General features: G+C 44.8%; 1 protein-coding gene across 3 annotated transcripts in view; it reads left to right on the plus strand.

Annotated features, from left to right (window-relative positions):
• The first annotated feature begins 878 nt into the window (after window positions 1–878).
• Window positions 879–6,627, plus strand: part of Ppm1b (protein phosphatase, Mg2+/Mn2+ dependent 1B) — an 83,490-nt gene continuing 77,741 nt past the window's right edge. For all 3 annotated transcript variants that reach the window (XM_004627664.2, XM_023711298.1, XM_023711296.1), the window contains exon 1: window positions 879–1,299. The gene's annotated coding sequence lies outside the window, so the exon portion shown is untranslated. The remainder of the gene's footprint in view (window positions 1,300–6,627) is intronic.

Raw genomic sequence — 6,627 nt, forward strand, 5'->3', positions numbered from 1 at the left:
AAACTACCACCACCACTTCTCAGCCCGCTTCTCGTCCTCGTCCTCACTTTCCCCTTCCTTCTCCACACCAGAGAGACATTTATTTTCTCCAATGAGGGTTTAGGGCGACTCCGTGGGCCAATCAGTGGCCAACCCCTTGCGGTTCTGGGTGGGAGTAGGCGCCCACACCTATAACCCGACAGTCCGAGGACTCCTTTATGGCGCTTGTTTTACGCAAGGCTTAGCGGTCAAAAGTAAAGGAACGTGGTCCTCACGGAACGGGAAGAATCCACACAGACTCCTCTGGGTCTGGCCGTTTTCGAAGACTAGCCAATCGCTTTTCGGATAGACTTCCCCGCCTTTTGAGCGTTCATTTAAAAAAAGCCGGTGTGACGGACTTGGAAATTGGTTCTGTGATGGACACGTCGAGCAAGCCAATGACCGAGAGTTCAGGGCACCGTTTGAACCAATAAAACAAAGGAGTCGCTGAGGCTCCGGCCTGCGGGGCGGCGCGCAGGTGGGCGTAATTTGACTGACAGATGCCTCTACTTACGGCTGGCACGGTGGGTTGGCCCGTGACGTCCGGGAGGTTAGTTGCCGAGCGGAGGCGGGGCTGAATGAAGGCAATGGTAATAAAGGGTTGGGCCTCACTCAGTGGGCGGTGTTTGATGGATAGCTGACCCTGCCAATTGAAGGTGGTAACTGGTGTCCAATGGGAAATTAGGAGGTCGGAGGCGGGGCCATGTGGGAGGGGAAAACTCTGGCTGCATCAGGGGCGATAAATGGGAGGGATAGCAGAGATTGACAGACTTCCTAGCAATTCGGAGGCCGTAGGAGGGCGCACGGCGCTCCAATGGGTGGGCTGTGGGGGCGGGATTCTCCGGAGGGCGGGGAAAGACGGGGTGCGGAGAGGGGGTTGCAGTAGGAGCCGAACCGCTGCTGCTCAATGGCGGAAAAGCCGCCGGTGCTCTGACCGCCTCGTCCCCGCCTAGCAGTTGCGGGGGAGTTTCCTGCCGGCGCGGCTGGAGTCTCTGTTTCTCAGTGTTCGGTGGCTGGAAGATGCTCCAGAGAGACGAGGCTGCGGCGGAGGCGGAGGTGGTGGCCGTATCGGCAGCGACTCTAGGGTGGAGAGAAGGCGGCGGCGGCGGCGTGAGGGGCCGGGCGGTGTAAACAGCCCGGGTGACGGCGGAGGCGGCGGTGGCCGAGAGCCGAGGGTCGAGCGGCGGCTGAGGCAGGGTCACGCCTCCAGCGGAAGCCTGGGCTGAGAGCGCGGGCGCGACGGGACGCCTCAGACCTCGCCTCCCTCCCTTGCTCGCCCAGGTGAGGCCGCTCGGTGTCCGCCCGAGGGGGAACGGCCGCCCTCCGCGGTGCTCGTGTCGGGTCGGGGCCTCGGGCTGCGGCGGGGGCCTGGGCAGCGGGACGCGAGGCCTGGCTCCCAGGTAGGCCCTCCGTGCCGCCGCCTCCGCGCGCCGCCAGGCCGGGAGAGGTGCGGAGAGGGAGTGGAGTTTGCTTCAACGCCTGGACTCTACTGCTTGCCCGTCCCCAGTCCGGGCTGCAGACACCCTGCGGGAGCGCCGGCGCTGCCCTGGGCCCGGGCTCTTGCCCTGCTGGTGCATGCGTGATGTGAAAACACCACCTTTCCCCCTTGTTCCCTAGTCGGCTTCTGCCCCGCTCTGCGCTCCGCTTTACTTCCTTGTTAAATCTTGCTTTTCTGTGGGGTTCCCTGTCTCCTTTCTCAGTGGTAGCTTTAAATCGTTTGTTTCGTGTTGAACTCCTGGCTTTTCTCGCTTGCTTTCCCTGCGTCGACTTTTTAAAAGGATGTCATTCTTCCTAGCAGTGAAGTTCTTAATTGAAACTGGCTGTCCTCAGTACCCCCAATCTGTCCGAGGCCCTTTAAGAGTAGACCGATCAACTTTATATGGTAGATCACTTTCTTGCCTTGTGAGTATAACATCGTTTTAATCGTAGAGTGAAAATAACACGGAAATAATTTATAAAACAAAGGTTTTAGTGAGTATTGGAAACAGTTGCTTCATTTTTTTTTTTTTTTATTTAGTTACATGACCTCTACAAGGAGTTTCAGCAGATCGTTTGTTTACCCATGTTATTTGACAAAAATGCCTTTTAAACATTTGATAGCAAGTCAAATTCATTAGAATCCAAGCCACCCCAAAACGACTTGAAAACTGGAAAAAATACATGAACAACTCAGAAGCTGTTTGAATAAAGTCGCAGTTAAAGAACTTTAAAAATAGGCTTAATACATGTTTTATATGTCAAAATAAAGTTGGCAGCAATGTTATGAAAGGATTATTTAGGAATTTGAGTAGTCTTAGTGTTATGTAGCTATTTTGGGAAAATCATTCTTTTTCTGCTAAACGTTTACATCTACTGTGATGTGAGAATTACTGAGGTTTATTGTGGGATTAACACAGGAACTCTTTTTATTTGAGCTACTGCATGGATGGAGAAGTGGTAAATTGTTCAGTGTAAGTCACAGTATGTTCTCAGAGATGGGAGAAACATGTGGTCGACGCCGAATGCTAGTAGATATTATTTCATTTACTTTCTCTTGTGTAATAGCGAAGTTCCTATTGTTGGCCTACTTTTAAATAGAGCATTTCTAACTAGTAATGCTAGTCCTTCTAATTATGACAAGACATTTCTGCGTGTACAGTACAGGCTTTTAGAAAAGGTTGAAATAATAAAATGGTAATCGTTAGATAAATGTTTCTTGAAGCCTCCCAAATAGACAGTGTTGTTACAATAAAACTTTTTAAGTGTATTTAGGACTTTTTTTCCCCAGGGATTTTTATTTTTATTTTTTTATTTTGTCTCTTTCTCTCAGTGACTTCTTTGTCTTTTTTTTTTTTTTTTTTAATGGTTGTTTGTGTTTTCCCTCTTCATTCGTTTTTTGTTCTTCTAAAGTCTTGTAGCAGTTTCTGTAGTGCTCCTGTATGCTGTTGCGTTAGCATGGAGCAGTAGTATGTTTTTTTATTTGAGCTTTCATGGCCATTAGTTAATATTTTCCTAGTTTCTTGTAGAGTATCATATGGATTTGTTGCTGTGATTATGCTCAGAAGTGACTAGCAGAGCTTTCTCTACCCTTGGTTCTTACCCTGGGTGTCTGGTTTCTCTGAAGACTCTAGGAATAGGTGAGCAAGCTTTTCAGTTTGTCTGGTGGTCATGTCAGCAAAAGCTGTTTTATGTTAGTAAGTCACGGATTATAATTACTAAGTCCTTTAAGATTACATCATCTGCAGGAATGGTGTAGTGTCTAAATAGCTGTTCTTTGAAGAACAGCTAGTTCATAGGGTCAGAAAAAGTGGTTCTTTTTTTTTTTTTTTTTTCCCCCTGGAACTGAGGATTGAACTCAGGACCTTTTGCTTGCCAGGCAAGCATTTATTCTATTGAGCTATCTTCCCCAGCCCCAGAAAAAGTGGTTCTTGTTGGAAGTTACAGTATTTTCTTATAGTGCACCATTTTTAGGAGGACTTGAGTTAAGTTGTGATGCTGTCTCGGCAGAATTAGCGATATTGTCACTAAAAATGGAGATTCATTAAAAACTAGTTGAGTGAGGACTGGAGAGATATCTCAGTGGTTTAAGCATCTGCCTTGCAAGCACAAAGACCTGAATTTGGTCCCTGGTACCAAAACAAAACAAAAACAAAAGAAACCTAGTTGATCCACCAATGGATTGCAGACATACCCTTGTACTATGTTAGCTGACATTTGTTGTGTATAATACTGGGAGTGAGTGTTACTTTGTTTTCCACATTTGTGTTATACAAGTACTCTATCTTACGAGTATTTATAAATAATAACTAAAGTATCCTGGGACATTACCCAGCATAAATAGTAAAATATAAAAAGGTGGCCTTTCATATGATAGTAATAAAATGAATTAACTTTTTTTAAGACGGTGTCTTGCTACGTAGTTTACACTGGCCTTGAACTCACTATGCAATCCAGGTTGGCCTCAGACTCTCCTTGATCCTCTAGATTTACTCTCCAGTGCTGGGATTTATAGATGTGTGTCACAGTGCCAGCCAAAATTAACTTATTAAAATACAATACCTGATATTTACATGTGCTCTTCAGAATTTATTTTAAGGGAAATAAGTTGAAAATTAGCCAGTGCAGTCTCAGTAATGTTGGGGCCGGGGAGATGGCTCAATAGAATAAGTGCTTGCCTGGCAAGCCCAAGTGTCTGAGTTCAGTCCCTGGTTCCACCCCCCCCCCCAAAAAAAAAATCTCAATAATGTTTTGTTTAATAATTTTAATAGGGAAATTTATTCAGATAGTGGGTTAAAGTGTGCAAAAAAAAAAAAAAAAGGGATTAGTGGGAGCTGTGGGTGGTGGTGTATGCCTGTAATGCCAGCACTCAGGAGGCTGAGGCAGGATGGTTGCCAAGAGTTTGAGGCCAGCCTGGGCTACATAGTGAGTTGAAGGCGAGCTTGTATTAACGTAGTGAGATCCTGTCTCAAAAAACCAAAGCAACCAAAAAAAACCAAAACAGAAAAAGATTAGTGGAAAGAGAATTTAAGAGAACATGGTGTTTTGGGATGTTCAAGCAATTCTTAACATAGTACTTTTTTTTTTTTTTTTAACATTTGGTACAGGGTCTCACTACACAGCTCGGACTCGTAGTGATCCTCCTGATTTCAGCCTCCCCAGTGCTGGTATTACAGGTGTGCCCCACCATGCCCGCCAGCTCAGTGTTCCTGGAGGCAGGACTGGCGTGGCATGCCAGGGATCGAACCGCAGTCCCTGTGCTTGCCTAGGCAGGTGCTTAGACCACTGAGCTATTTCCACAGCCTTAACATAGTGCTTGATTTTTTTTTTTCTTCTTTTTTTTTTTTTTTTGTACTTTAGTGGTCTAGTATCAGCATTGGAATGTTTTGTTTTGTTTTGTTTTTCTCTTTTGCAGAACCGGGGATTGAACTCAGGCCCTTGCGCTTGCCAGGGAGCATTGGAATGAAATTGAATACTGCTCTTTATTTTGGCAGCTTTAAGGTTTTCTTGTAGGATATATCTGATACATCGCATTAGCAGAATTTTATTTTTTATTTTATTGTTTTGGCAGAACCGGGGATTGAACTCAGGCCCTTGCGCTTTATTTTTTATTTTAGAGTTGTTAAGAGGATTGATTAGTTAAGGGATATGAGGCAAGATTCCTAGAAACTGGGTAGACCCCAGGTAGACAATTTTTTTTGGGGGGGGGGGAACCAGGGTTTGAACTCAGGCCCTTGCACTTGCCAGGCAAGCACTTCTTCTACTAAGCCATCTCCCCCCCCCACCAGGTAGACAGTCTAAACTACCTCACATCTCACTTTCTTGTACTCAAAACTGAAGAAAATAGAGTAGATTTGATGACTGTTTAGTTTGGTAGCATGTGCTGGACAGTCATAAGATGTGCAACATGGCAGAGCATCTCGTTAGTCCTAGCATCTGACCTAACAATTACAGAAAAAGTTACTTGAGCTTCATAATCTCTTTTACACCCCTCCCCCATTGAGGAGTGAATCCAGGACCTTTTCACTGAGCTATTGCCCCAGCCCATTTTATTTTTTAAATTTTGATACAGGCTGGGATTGAATTTTTACTTAATTGCTCAGGCTGAGCCTCTCAGATGCTGGGGTGACAGGCTTGTGCCACCTCCTGGCTAACTTTTGATCTCTTTTGACTGAATAGGTTAATATCTTTGATTAGTCGTTTTGGAATCTTCTTGCAGATAGTACATTGCTCATGGGATCTTTAAAAATCTGATTGAAAGATGAAAAATTTTCAGCATTGTCTGCTTTTTCCATAAAGAATAATGCCATGTAGGTCAACTTCAGTTATTTAATAAAGTAGTTGAATCAGTGTTAGGATAAAAAACCATTTGTTAAATTTTTGTGATAATGAAATTTTCCAAAAGTTCGATCTGCATACAATACATACTTATTTCCCAGACTGTTTTAAAGAGCTTGAGATGTAAAGTAGTGTTGTTTCCTAGGAAACAAATATCATATGAAAATACATACTTTCAAGTTTTCAAATTTCAGTGTTTTATCTCTCTCTCTTTTTTTTCATTTACGTATTTGTACAGGCTCTTACTACGCAGCTCAGACTCATAGTGATCCTCCTGTTTTCAGCCTCCCCAGCACTGGGATTACCAGCATGCACCACCACGCCTGGATTTGATTGCCACGGCTTGGCTGAGGTGCCATGCGGGACTGGGGATCAAACACTGGTCCCTGTGCTTGCTAAGCAGGTGTTTAGTCTGCTGAGCTATCTTGCTGGCCCTGATTTATTTCTTGTAAGTAAAAAACTTGGTTTTGCATCTTTGTGAGCAGAAGATCCTGTCAGATATGTTCTGCTACTTAGGGAAAAGAGAGAAACATTGGAAGCTATCCACTGACTAGTAAGGAATTTGTCTTATTGTCAGTGATGGGAACAGTTACTGACCTGTTATAGGAAAAATGACATCTCTAGGGTTGTGATTTTTGTCTATGTAGCATGTTTTTCAGGAGCTTAATGATAGGATGTAAGTGAAAAGTGTTGTATCACACACCTGTAACCCCAGCACCCACAACACTGAGGCAAGGAGGATTTTGGTGAGTTCAAGGCCAGCTGAACTACATAGCAAGACTCTGCCTTAAAAAA

Source organism: Octodon degus, unplaced genomic scaffold (genome assembly GCF_000260255.1).
Source record: "Octodon degus isolate 3935 unplaced genomic scaffold, OctDeg1.0 scaffold00020, whole genome shotgun sequence".
Lineage (NCBI taxonomy): Eukaryota > Metazoa > Chordata > Mammalia > Rodentia > Octodontidae > Octodon > Octodon degus.